At 39.4% G+C, this 12,800-nt stretch overlaps 1 long non-coding RNA gene across 6 annotated transcripts; it reads left to right on the top strand.

Annotated features, from left to right (window-relative positions):
- LOC111272145 (uncharacterized) lies at positions 1–12,199 on the top strand. Of its 6 annotated transcripts, XR_015315614.1 has the most exons (5): positions 1–87; positions 642–897; positions 4,232–4,292; positions 7,962–8,094; positions 8,192–12,199. It is a non-coding gene; the product is annotated as an uncharacterized LOC111272145 (long non-coding RNA). The 6 variants fall into 6 exon arrangements; XR_002687338.2 differs by lacking the exon at positions 642–897; XR_002687340.2 differs by lacking the exon at positions 642–897 and having other exon boundaries at positions 8,189–12,199.
- The last annotated feature ends 601 nt before the right edge of the window (positions 12,200–12,800 follow it).

Here is a 12,800-nt window from a genome sequence, read left to right as displayed (position 1 = left end):
TGGTGATGGCGGCGGTAATTTTAGTAGCCGCTTCTTTTATCGCAATTTTGCAATGACAGTTCCGTTGAATACATGGCCGATCATTTGGTAAGTAACGCTTCGCCAACTTATTAGAATTATCGTACATGATAGGTTGGATTTTGTCTATCAGCTCTGCTTACGTGCTTAAATGACCGTTAGCTCACCAGCCAATAACAACTGTATATATCTATCGCTTTGGAGCCGATGAACGGACCCGGAAGGCGATTGGAGCCCCCGTCCGTAACCGGTTAACGCGGGCACAGTAGTCAAGCTCAGCTATCATAAAAGCGAAGAAAAACAACAGTGCGCTGATGCTACTTCTGTCGCATCTGACTGTGCCATGTTACCAATGGCGGTATGATAATGATTATAAAAAGCACCGGTGAAAGTCATGTAGAATGCCGAGTATCGACTGCTGATTACTTCGCCTCTGCTTGGGATTAACTGCCGCTGGCTGCAAACTACTCCATGACCTACCCGTGCCTGAAGCTGTCAATTTCGCCAGTGAGCGGTTCAAACCGATTGGAGTCACAGACGTGTCGACCCGGTGTTTGTACCGCTTGGAGACACAAAATGGCCGCTGTCTTTTACATGCGCTCACACACGAGGAAACATTGCAGGCAATAGCAACACGGCGAAGAGCTAACCATGATGGCCAAGAACCAAGGCTGGCAAGAAACTGGAGAAGGAACCCACAACGAACACAATAGAATCAGGTGAACCACTATGACTACCGAACAGTCAGCTGTTGGCAACGAGAAGAATTGCAGACTTCAATAGTAGCCGGGCGGTGGGAGACGAGGGGAGCGTGAATGGGGGAGAAACGGTGGTAGTCAACGAAGACGACGTCGTCCTGGAGCAAAGTTCGAAACAAGGGTTAGAGCAGGGAGAAAACGAAAATTTTCTCAAAAATAATCGAATTTCTCCTATTCGTGTCAATAGTTCCTAGTATTCGCTCATCCTACTGTTCGATTCTTCGCTTTCTTTTGCTTTTTTATGTGCTCGTTCACTGACTCTGCCTGCGTGACTGGCTGGAGCATGAATCGAAAGACATTTGCTGTCAAATAAAAACACATCACCCTTCGTCTGTCTGTCTGTCTGTTCTAATGGTCCCGTTCGTTTGTTCGGACGACACTGCGTTTACGTTTTGAATGCTTTAACGCCATAGAGTGTCCCAAGAAGCATGAATTATCGTGTACGATATAAACACAACTTCATACAAAACAGACGAAGTCGCACCTTTCCACTCTGATAGTTACCACTATCTACGGTAACGGATATGTGGTAAACGCTGACTCTTAATTTCATACGTGTGGAAAAAAAATGGCAATGGCAGTAGTTACATCCGGCGTACTTGAGGGAAATATCGATAGTACAATTAGGCTAAAAGCTTACAAACGACGCATGGGATATTACAAGCAATAGCAAATTAACACCCAATCATATCTAATTCGTGGTAGAATTTCTTAAAAGGATTTAATATAAGGCATGTAGAACTTATTTGATGCCTATTCCACAAACTGCGTTCAAACATACCTAAGCCTTATTATCATTTTATAATAGTAGTTTCATGTGTGATACCTCTAATTTGATGGTAGGGGGTTAGTTTAGTTTTATCAGTCAGCAAAAAATCTTTTTTACTTTTCGCTAAACTGCCTATGCCGCTTATCTGTGATTTAGTGCTGAGTTTATTTATTTCTCACATTGGCCGGAGGCCGTGACATCGTAATTCTCTGAGAGCTTCCTAATTTTAAACGAAATTAATTCTGCTCGCATAATAAACTACGATTCTCTCAATTTCCATATGCTATCTTTTAAAAATGCTTCCGCAGCTAGTGCAGAGCAGTAATATAACAGTCATGTGCCATTTGCAAAAGTACTGTTTGCTAAAAATATGTGGGCATCTGGGAAAGCAAAGATGATGAAAATGTCTTTTTGTCATATATTCTTAAATACACTATCTGCATCTAATAATTCGTCCGATCTCCTTTATCTGTTAGAAAAAAAGAGGTCCTACACTCAGGCTACGATATTATATTCACTAACACGGGTCCGTCTATTAACAACTATACAGCAAAAAATAATTTCTAGACATTCTATTTCTATATAAAATTGGTCTCACGGACCGCGCTTGAAGGCAATAATAACAAGAGAGAAACGAGACTTTCACGATGGTGGCACAAACGCAGACTCTCTAGATAAATACTACCCGAGCCGAAGAAGCGCGAAAGAAACAGAGCTGTTGCTGACAGAAACCATCATTGACACATTTTACTGAAATGGTAGTACCCTGTCCAGTGATGGAGGAAATCGCACTATAGTCACAATCGTATACTTATAGGGACATCAATAGGAACTACGAAACCAGTCGTTTGTAGTTCTAAATAGTCTAACCAATATTTATTCGTGTACTTTATATGGATATAGAAACCTTAAATAAGATGGTTCTATATAAAAACTAAAATATTATGGTTGTAGACATGGAAAATAATTTGAATCAAACGTTCCTTATAACAGTTACTATGTGGCGATGTGTTCCAATGCTCCACGTTCTTTTAAATTATCAAATACCGAAATGCAAATGTCTTTGAGACAGTCGTAAGTTCTAGTTCTCTACTTTTATCGAGGTTAGGTCGACAACATTATTCACTGTCGGACGTAGAAAATATAAAAATTTACCATAAAAGTCTAGCGGTGAGGTCGACCTTTCGCAGGTCTCCCATTCTGTGTACGGTTTGTAGAGCGAGAAAGTAAACTAGGCGGCTTGCACATTGGTATTCACCACCCAGTCCCTCAGAGAAATAGTAACGGCCATTTGACTCACCCCAACGGGGTTGTCTGTGAGGAACAGTCGAGCAAAAGCTTTCTCTTTTGCTCTAACGGATACGCTTGTAGATATAGGCTGTTACAAGCGGATCGGGCGGACTTTCGAATTAACTGAATAACTTTCAATCTATACACCATTAGCGGACAAAATTTAGCTAGTGAATACTCCAGTCATCTAAAAATTTATGGCCGAAAACTGAATGAGGTTACTCCAGGAAAAATGGCTCTAAAAGGAAAAACACCTTTACCCTTGAAAATCAACGCTTAGTGGTTGAGCTTTTGCTCACCGAAAGCCGCAGCGCTGTGAAAATTTATCGAAGATTGGTAAAGACATAAGTCGAGGAGGTTTCAAACAAAAGCACAATATGTGAATGATGTAAGCGCTTTGAGAACGAACAGGGATTGGAGTGTTGAGCAGAGATGCTTAGAAATTGGATCCGAAGAACAAGAACGTATTGCATTAAGGAGGCTTTTTATAAAAGCCTGCCTGGAGCATACGAAGCGTGGTCCAATCTTCACCGCAAGCCAAAGAGCGATCAGGTGAGAGAATGGCGCGGCCTTGAAAAAAATCGACTTGGGTGGAAGCGTTAAGTAGGTTCAGACGTAAGATGCTGACAGTACCTGCAACGAACACTTCCACTATGAGATATTAACCAAAAATGAAACAATGAATGCAACCCGCTATCAGAGTTTTTTTTACGGGACTTATGGGCCGTTGGCAGGACAACCTAAAGCATGCAGATTGGGTACTTGATGACGACACCAGATCTTATCGTTATTATCGCCTCAATTACTTGTTTGATTGAACAAAGGAATATTCAACTTTGGCTCTAACCAGCTTATTTTCTCGATCTAAATTAGTGCGATTATAGGGCTTTTTATGCCCTAAAAAGGGTAACTGGCGAACAAGCATATCTCACCAGAATGTGATCAGAGGTAATTTCAAGAGGCCATACGGAACGCGAATGACAGGTGTATGGCTTAAAGCAGCTGGAACAAGCGTGTAGAAACAATGGGGAATACCTCTAACACGCATTAAGACCATCGTTCTAGCCCAAATAGTTCAACCGATATTCAATTTCAAATGTCCGCGGGCTTCGCTTGTAACAGTCTAATATTCGTTATGGACACAGTCCGTTCTCACATCTAGACAAGAGAGACTGTATACTGTGTAATAGATATACGAACCTACGACGCACGGGACCAAATGGCGCCATTTCGAGAAGTCAAAGGCAAAATAACTACCTATTTATTACCTAACCTTTTACTATTTACATTTTACCTATTTTACCTAACATATTAATGCCACCATTGTTAACTTCTTCGAATATACTAAATTTCGAGCATCGGATGAGTTAAGTTCATATCTTTCTCTGTTGAACAGGCAGTAAATAGCGTGTCGAGCGAAACGGTGCTTCAAAACATTATTCGTTTAGTAACGCTGGGTAAGTTGCAAGATCGACCGAATCATCGCTATGCATATCTAGCACTTTCAGTCTGTGACTCGTGTTTCTTCACCGCATGCTCAGCTAGTCTCTTATTTTTATGCTTATTTATTTTATATATATATATATATTTACTTATTACTATTACAACTATTACTTTTATTGGCTCGTTTGAGAATTGTTACTCTTATTATTACCCTAAATCTGAGAGTGTCACTCAGCGGTATGTTAGTGGAGTTTAGTCTTCTATTACTAACCTTTGCAATAGTTGTTTACTTGAACAAGTAAACTGTGTAAATCATTCTAATAGAATAGAGCTTAATCCACCCATATTCCTTCTTTATTTAGCGATAATCAAATGGTAATCTAATGTATCTTGTCCGAGTCTGATTCCATATTCGTATTTGTTGATTTTTTCAAAATTCTGGAATTATCAAACCGCACCGCATCTTGGCCAACGCTCCCTTCACTCTCAACTCCTTTTACTAGAAAATTACCCTCGCTTTTTTCAACTTCCCTCCTACATCGCCCCTATGGCATACATGTACAGGGGGGAACGTTCGTATTGGGGAAAAACTTTGGCGCGCTGTTTATCGTAATGGATGTGCGTTTGTCCAGTGCTTACGGTACCAGACGAAGTGTCAATTCTTTTTAGGACAAAACAACAATGCGATGTTTTCGAAATTCGAGCGGAGATCAGCATTTCTTTCAAATACACTGCGCACAATACGTTTTCTTTTAGACTGTTAAGCTGTTTAAAGTTCCTGCCTTTTATAGAGGCTTTAATGATCGAAAAAGCTAGCTTTACACTTAATTAGCTTTTGGCGTCCCTTTTCCGCTTTAATAAAATATTGATGGTGTGCTATGCAGCACAGTGTTGATCCAGAGTACGGCCATTACTAATACTTTTGGTAGGGGCTTCGCCTTTTCAAAAGAGGCGTGGTCACATGAGGTACCTTCTCTGGCGCATGACACTTGGAGCGCAGCGACACAGGGGCAATTTAGTTTTAACGAACACCGAAAGACTTTTGAACCGGTAAACGAAGCAGTGTCCGACGGAACGCATGAGAGTTTTCAGATGCCTCGGAAGCTACGTGGAGGCCGGCAATGGTATAGATCGCCGATTTTGGATGAAGAAGCGGATTTATAGCTTCAGTATAGGTTCGTTCAGTGTGAATATATGGCGCAAGAACCGACTTTCATATTCTCGTGCTATACTTCAGGGATGAACCTGCTTCTTTTGCCATAACGGGCTTTTTTTTCTGTTATAACTGGCTTTACGCTACTGCCAAAAAAAACTATGCCCGCCACGACCCGCCAACATGTTCGAATTGTAGCGGAAAAAACCAATGCATTACGCCTGACTATACTATAACGGAAACTACACTTTGAATACTGCAGTTCTAAAAGAAGGTAATTCCGATGCAATAATACATTCAGAGGGCCTTTCCTTGAATATATTTGCTACCTCATCTTAGGGCGCAGAGCTATAAACATTATTTTCTTGCTAAAATATTAGTAAGCAAACGAAGAAGTTGTACAAAGAGAGTAAGTTACTTTTTTCTACATTGCTCCGTAAATCGAAACTTATCGTTGTGTATGATAAAATTGTTTACTGCACCTGCTTGCTCTTCTCTGACCGATTTTCACCTAACTTTCTTCTTTGCCTTTATTTGCCGAAATGCTCGGCTTCCGATCTGTTCTACAACAAATCAATAGTCGACTACGGCAGCGGTAACAAACACTCTTTATTTAAGTACGGCATATTAGCTGACCAAATCGGACGCTAAATCGATTGACCAGACGTTTCACAAGAGCATCGGCGGCATCCGACCTGATTTTTCGATGGATTTCAAAATGCGTAGTAAGGGCAAGCGGCGTCGACCGTCCAAAAGCGTCTGCAGAATCTGTGTTTGCGTCTGCGTTTGCTCACTCAAATGCCGTTAGATTGCGGTGGTCCTTCTCCTTGCTTCTGCGCTAACACAGATAGATAGGCACACATATTAGTACAGCGGCACATAGGTGCGTCTATATTTTTGTCTATTTCGTTTTTACTTTGACGCCAGATAAAGAAGTGGTGCCAAACTAGCATAGCTATCCACGGCCTAGCTGTTGGTATTATTTAAGCCGAAACGCAGACCTGTACTATCGGTAAACACTAATCCTAGCTCGCTGCGTATTTAATGACTGCTGTATCAAACTATACCAGTCATATATTCAAACAAAAATGTTTCTTCATTGAGAACCTATACTCTTCGGACCTCTTCGCTTTTCTCTTCCTCTCCGTTTCGCTTTCGGTACATGGGCCGATTTGACATTGCCCCTATTTGACGGCGTTAGCAAGCGGTGCTCTATGTTAAAGCGGCTCGAAGCAACACTGCAGTCCCATAATTGCTATAAGATCCGTACACTGAAGCGGAACGATGGCAACTGGTTGATTGCCACGTAGCCAGTACGCCACAGACATTATTCCTGATGCGGATCTTTTCTAGCTCTACTAGATCAGTAGACTTTAAATAGACAGGAAAGTGTTTCGCGGCTGATTTTTTTTGTATTGTGCTTTTATATAGATACATCGAATTACCTTATGTTCGAAGGTTGACGCTGAAAAATCTCGTTGCTCTGTTGTAACCTTTATGAGCTTGATCAAACGTCCACCTGGTTGATGGCAGTACCGAATGTCACATTCGAAACAGGTACTGTTTTTTATACGATTCAATAAGTAGAATTCAAAAAAATAATTAATCACTTTGAGGAATTGTAAAGATCTTCACGAATGTTACATTATTATATTACATGCTATTCAAACAAATGGGCTACACAGGCTGCTTTACAAGCTGAGGTCAACCCTTGACAAAGTTTAAAGTAAATAAATCTGCATCTTTCCTAAGAGGGTGTCTATATCATTTAAAGTTGAATTTTGTGCAGAAGTGATATCATCTTCTCTTTGGCATCAGCTTAAAAATATACGTGATACCCGCTGCTGTGACTGTGAAGACGCTGCACTTTCGTTTGAGGTTCATTTCAAGTTGATTGGATCACAGTATCAGGCAGAATAATACAAGAATGGTCTTATCAAATTGGCTTATTTAGCATCGAAGTAAAAATATATTATCGTGATAAACCGGTCCTCAGTGACCCTAGTGTTTCTCAATAGGCCATTCCGACATGCTGGCTCCCCATAGCGCTCCTGAATTACAGAAGGAATATTCAGAATATACAGGCGCCCAGCTGGCACTTAAGAATATGACAAACAATGATAGGCCAACTAGTACACGTTACATAAAGCAATATGTTGTCTATGTGGAAGAAAACTAGATTAGAAAAGTCCGATTGGGATGTGCTCTCCTTAAAAACCAGAAGCCGCAGATGCTCGTTCGTTCTCATAATCTGAGATGACTGATAACAGATAGCTTTCGCTTGCTGGAACGGTAAAGACACTTGCAGTCTCTGGAAGGCCGGAGACAAGTACCGTTACTGAATAATTTTGTTCCGTAAAATTGCCGAAGTGTATGCTAGAACACAGTATGATTCGGTACGGTTTGTCGAAAAATCTCATCCTAAACTTGTTTCGCATCAGGTAGATAGCAGGCCGTGGAAACATTTGTGCCCCATTGCAAACAAACCTAATTAAATCACTGACATCTCAAAAGATTTGCGTTTCGCTAGAATTTCAGAAGATGCTCGAAATGTCCGCATCATCAAATATCGGCCGCAGTTTCGAGCATTCAGTTTGACAACATCCGGCATCGAAACTCAGAGACCATCTACCTCTCGAACTCAGAAAAAAAAATTTAAAAAAGTATGTTTATAGAGAGAGAACTCCTTTTGATGTTTTGCGAATGTAAATTAACATTTTACTGACACTCATTCAACGAAGGGATTTTATCTTTCAGCAGCAGCTGCCCGTCAAGCAAACATGATGGATATATTCTTTGGATTCTAGAGCCTTCTACTATCAGCATTTGACGTCCTCACCTAACTTCAAATGGTCAAACAAAAAGTCAGCCTCTTTGCATGCGCATGGTTGATTTCCAATTAAAGCAGAGCTTTCAAAGCAATATATTTCGCACACAACTTTACATGGTGCTCGTCGAAATCAACGAAGAGTCGTTTCTACATAAATTTCAACTTTAGGTCAAAAAATAAATAATGGCACACTGTGGTCCTAGCAGAAAAAAGCCTTGTTTACTAAGCCCTATCATACAACTGGCTTAACGTTTGAAACACCCTTGACTTGATTTGAAATTACGCCTTTATCGATCAAACGCAAGCACATATATGTGGTCCACAAATGAGCAGATTTTCGAGAGAAGCCCCGAGTGCTGTATGTGTCTTTTTACGTACGGTTTAATGTAGACATTTACTTTTGATAAACTTGGATGTTTTAGGTGAAAAGCGAGTAGAAACAGTAGCTAGTGGGTTGATTATCAGCTCCAATAAGATAACGTATCAGGTACGAATTATAGGAAGTTGGCAACTATAGGAAGCTTTTCGTGAGTGCAAGTACCCGATTCGGTTAAATAAACGTCCAACTAGCGAGTTCCTTAAACATTATTTTGTTATGTTTTTTAGCGACCAATTCCACGAAGGCAAGCTCGAAGTAAGAAAGGAATATTATGTGCTCAGAAGTGAGGGAGTGATATAACGGGATTTGTTGTTATACGAGACGTACGCGGAGAAAACCTTTGTTACTAGTAAGGAAGGAAATGTCTATGAATATGATTATCAGAAGACTGGTCATGCAGTTTAGCCAGGGGAATTCGCACATTAGCACTATTATACAAGCACACCCCCATTGTCAGCCACGAGGAATAACATGTGACAAAATTAGTGTTCTTATTATACGTATGCATTAATAGTATTTCTTATTATTGCCATCACCGTTGGAAAATTATGAGCTTTTTTTGCCAAAAATGCACGTGTGCTATTCCGCCAGTGTGTAGATTATTGTTACGAAAAATAAAAACTGATCTGGAAAATGAAGTTGTTCCAACTGACAAAAAATTCTGACTTTTGTATTATTTTATTTTTACTTTTACTAGGTACTTCTTGCTATCACCCTTATGTTGATAAGTCTTTTATTATTTCTTTTAAGGTATAACATGATTTTAATTGGAGTGGGTTTTGCTGGCCTTACTTGAGGCTTGCGGTCTTAGAAACTTAGAAGACATTTCATTCGCTCTGTGTGTGCATTTTTGTAATGCCTGTCAATTGTATCGACGTGTTTCCTCAAGTAAGATCACCAAATCTAAGGGAAACTTTTGCTGTTGTTTAACAGCTACTATATGATGTATGACAACAAAAGATCCAAAAATTGTTGAAATTGTTGTTGATATTTAGATGAGGACTACTGTGTAACTCTTAAACACCTAAAGATACTGATTGGTAAATAACAATAGTAAACATATGCGACAAGGTACCTTTACAGAGAAGAAAAAGTAAATAAAATTATTATAACCCAAAAATTTGTTCCATTTTGAAAGCAAGTACAATTAACCTCTCTGAATCTACCTTTAAAATATGTTTTTATTATTTTTGCCCCTCTATGGCAGACTATTTGTTAATGTTAAATTGCTACGTTTATCTGGACTTTTTATTAAGCTGCTTTTAACTCAGAGAAAGAGTTTGACTTGCGAACGTTGTCTGTTATCGAAATCTGTTGGTTGATATATATATATATATATCTGTAATTCCTTCGATAAACCAATGAGGCAGCCCAATAGAGTGTGTTTGACGGGGGTTATTCTTTATCATCTGCATACATGTATCTGTATATGTCGTCGCATTTACTTATGCTAAAGAGGGTCAATAAAGATATGATTCGCTTTAAGTGATAAATAAGCATCTTGCTCATAATAATCATCGATTCTTAATATTTGCATACCGAGATGCCTGTGTGTGTCTGAGCTATCGTTCCTTCAGTTTTCACTACCTTCACACATGCCGCTTGTCAAAGTGTAAGAACTCGACTTCGGGGTGACTTGATGTATTCAATAGCTGATTGCTTACATTTTCAATTCGCATAAATATTATAAGAAAAATACAGTAGAAAGCTTGACAAATGCCTTTTCATGCGTCGGGATTGATTTCGACCGTTGGCGATTTTGGCTGGCATTCAGACATCGCAAACCTTCATCAAAATATCTCGACTACCCCCATAGGTCCTTAAATCTTAAGAAAATATCTAAGGCATTAAAAGGCAGATTTTCACAAAACTATCCATCACAGGTCCACAAATCAAGCCTCAGACCTGCCAGAGGCACAACTTGCGCTTAGAAAACCACAATCCATGTTATTTTTTTTTAATAGATTAATCAACGATAGAATTTACCGGCTGTTTTTATGACACGAATTTTTCCTTCCAGTATCCAGAATGTACAAGACCTAATATGATATATAAAAGACAGGCGTCATAAAGTTGTAATTACAAGGTGCCAAGTTCTGACCAAATTACTGTTACAAGCAATGTTTTTATTTCTCCAGCTAAACGTGTTAGGCTAATTGAGGAGTTTTAATTTGAATCGATTTAAAGAAAGGCAAAAAAAAAAACACAAAACCGCATCCACTTACTTTTAGTATATTCAGCATCTTTGTAGAGCCACAGCCACAGATACTAACATGTCGGTCACACATTAAAATATAATTATTTGTCCCCGCATAGATCGTTCAGCCAGTACGCTCATATTCGTCTGCTTTTTGTCGTTCAAGCTCTGGATTCTCCACAATTTTTTTTCAAGTATTGAAAATGTGCATCGATAGATATCTTAAAAAGCTTTATATTGATCGGTGCTTCTAATGTTTTGCCTTCTTTTCATATTATTTGATACAATTTTCGCTGACATACCGTTAGCATATTATTAAATAACCGAACCTAGAGGGTTTCCGACGAAGTTTATGATCACTGGCAGTTATCAATTGTACAACACGATTCGACGCTATGGCTTTTCCTCTAAACAGTCTGATTCTCGTCATGCTCATATCGTTTCCTCACAGTAGATCGTTCAAAAGATAACTTGTTATAAGACCTAGTGAATTTTTCATCAGTAGGTTTCATGCCTCTTGATCATAAGCAGGTGCTGGTTTGACAGGCTTATTTTGGCTCAAAAATAAATTTTTAATGAAATCGTCGCGAACTTTACGAGTTTTACGTAAAATTCCCCTCTCCTGAGTTAAACACGCAGGCTCTACAGCGCTTGCCTGAATATGACAAGTTTAAGTGACTTCAATTGTCTTCGGATCGCTCTTGCCAAATGCAAAAGCATCGATAATCCACAAATGCCAAGGCCCATTAGAGACTAAGGTTTTCCTCTGTACACACATATATCACTATTGGAATATACGATTGCTCAAACACGGCGTAATTTTCACAGATGTCCTTTATTGGTAAAAGTAACGAAATGCAGTATTTGAATGTCTTTCAAATGGACGCTTTACGTAAGCTCATTTCAGTGAATGCGACGTACAGAAATGAGATTTAGTACGGCATAGTATTGGGTATCTATGCAGTGGTTTGCCAACCAAACTTAAGGACCCGTAACGGTCTGGATCGAAATCGAGCTTGAGCACACTCCACGTTTCACAGCAGCAGGTGTATGAGATATCAACGATCCTGCAAAATACTGCTTTTGATCCGTTCTGATATGAATATCAGAAAAGCAGACATGAATGTCGGAGGATAGCTTAACACACGGCTAACCCTCAACGAATCATGTCTCGAAAACAAGTGGTCTCAGTTTCAAATAGAATTGGCGTCCCTATTTCATAATGTCGGACAGTGACCGACGTCACTTTGTTGTGAAATTTTTTTGTCGCGACGTCGTGCGTTTAGTTTCTACTAGGGGATAGGGCAATTTTTTATGGGTAGACAGCGGATGATACGACGAATGATGAGGAATCCTTTTTTTTTTTTTGTAAAATCTCTTGCACAGATTTCCAGACAACTATTGCTACTCCTCTATCATCATTTCTTTCGTAATTATCTAATACATAGATGTAAATATATAAAGAAAAAGTTCGGTTGTATTTAAATATAGGCTAACTATGGGTGTAATCAAATGAAACGGTTTGCGGGCCTCATAATGTATATCAATCTTCTTCGGTTTTTTTATACCACTCCATCAATCCATGTTTATTAGCAGACCAATGCTATTATACATATAATAGTATTGATATTTTAGAAGCTAAAAGAGATGACGCACAACAACGACAGATGTCAGCTAAATAATCGACAATCAAAGAAAAAACAAACAGCTGCGGGAGTTCTTTCAAGCAAAGACAACGGTCACAGTGATAGGAGAGAACATAACAGAACTTAGTACAAAACAGAAAAAAAGGACGAAAAAAACGAAGTCACTTAATTCCACTTCAGTGTCCATTATTGGCCCCTCTCCAGCTCTGTACGTTTTTTAGTAAGACGCCTGAGTTGGAACCGTGCGAATTTGCGTTAGTGCATTTACCGTTTATGTTGATAACGCAGGTAGCTAGCTACGCGTGGCTTAGGATGTT

Source organism: Varroa jacobsoni, unplaced genomic scaffold (assembly GCF_002532875.2).
Source record: "Varroa jacobsoni isolate VJ856 unplaced genomic scaffold, vjacob_1.0 contig01674, whole genome shotgun sequence".
In the NCBI taxonomy this organism is placed as follows: Eukaryota; Metazoa; Arthropoda; class Arachnida; order Mesostigmata; family Varroidae; genus Varroa; species Varroa jacobsoni.
Note: the sequence above shows the minus strand (reverse complement) of the source record. Positions and strands in the feature narration are given on the sequence as shown.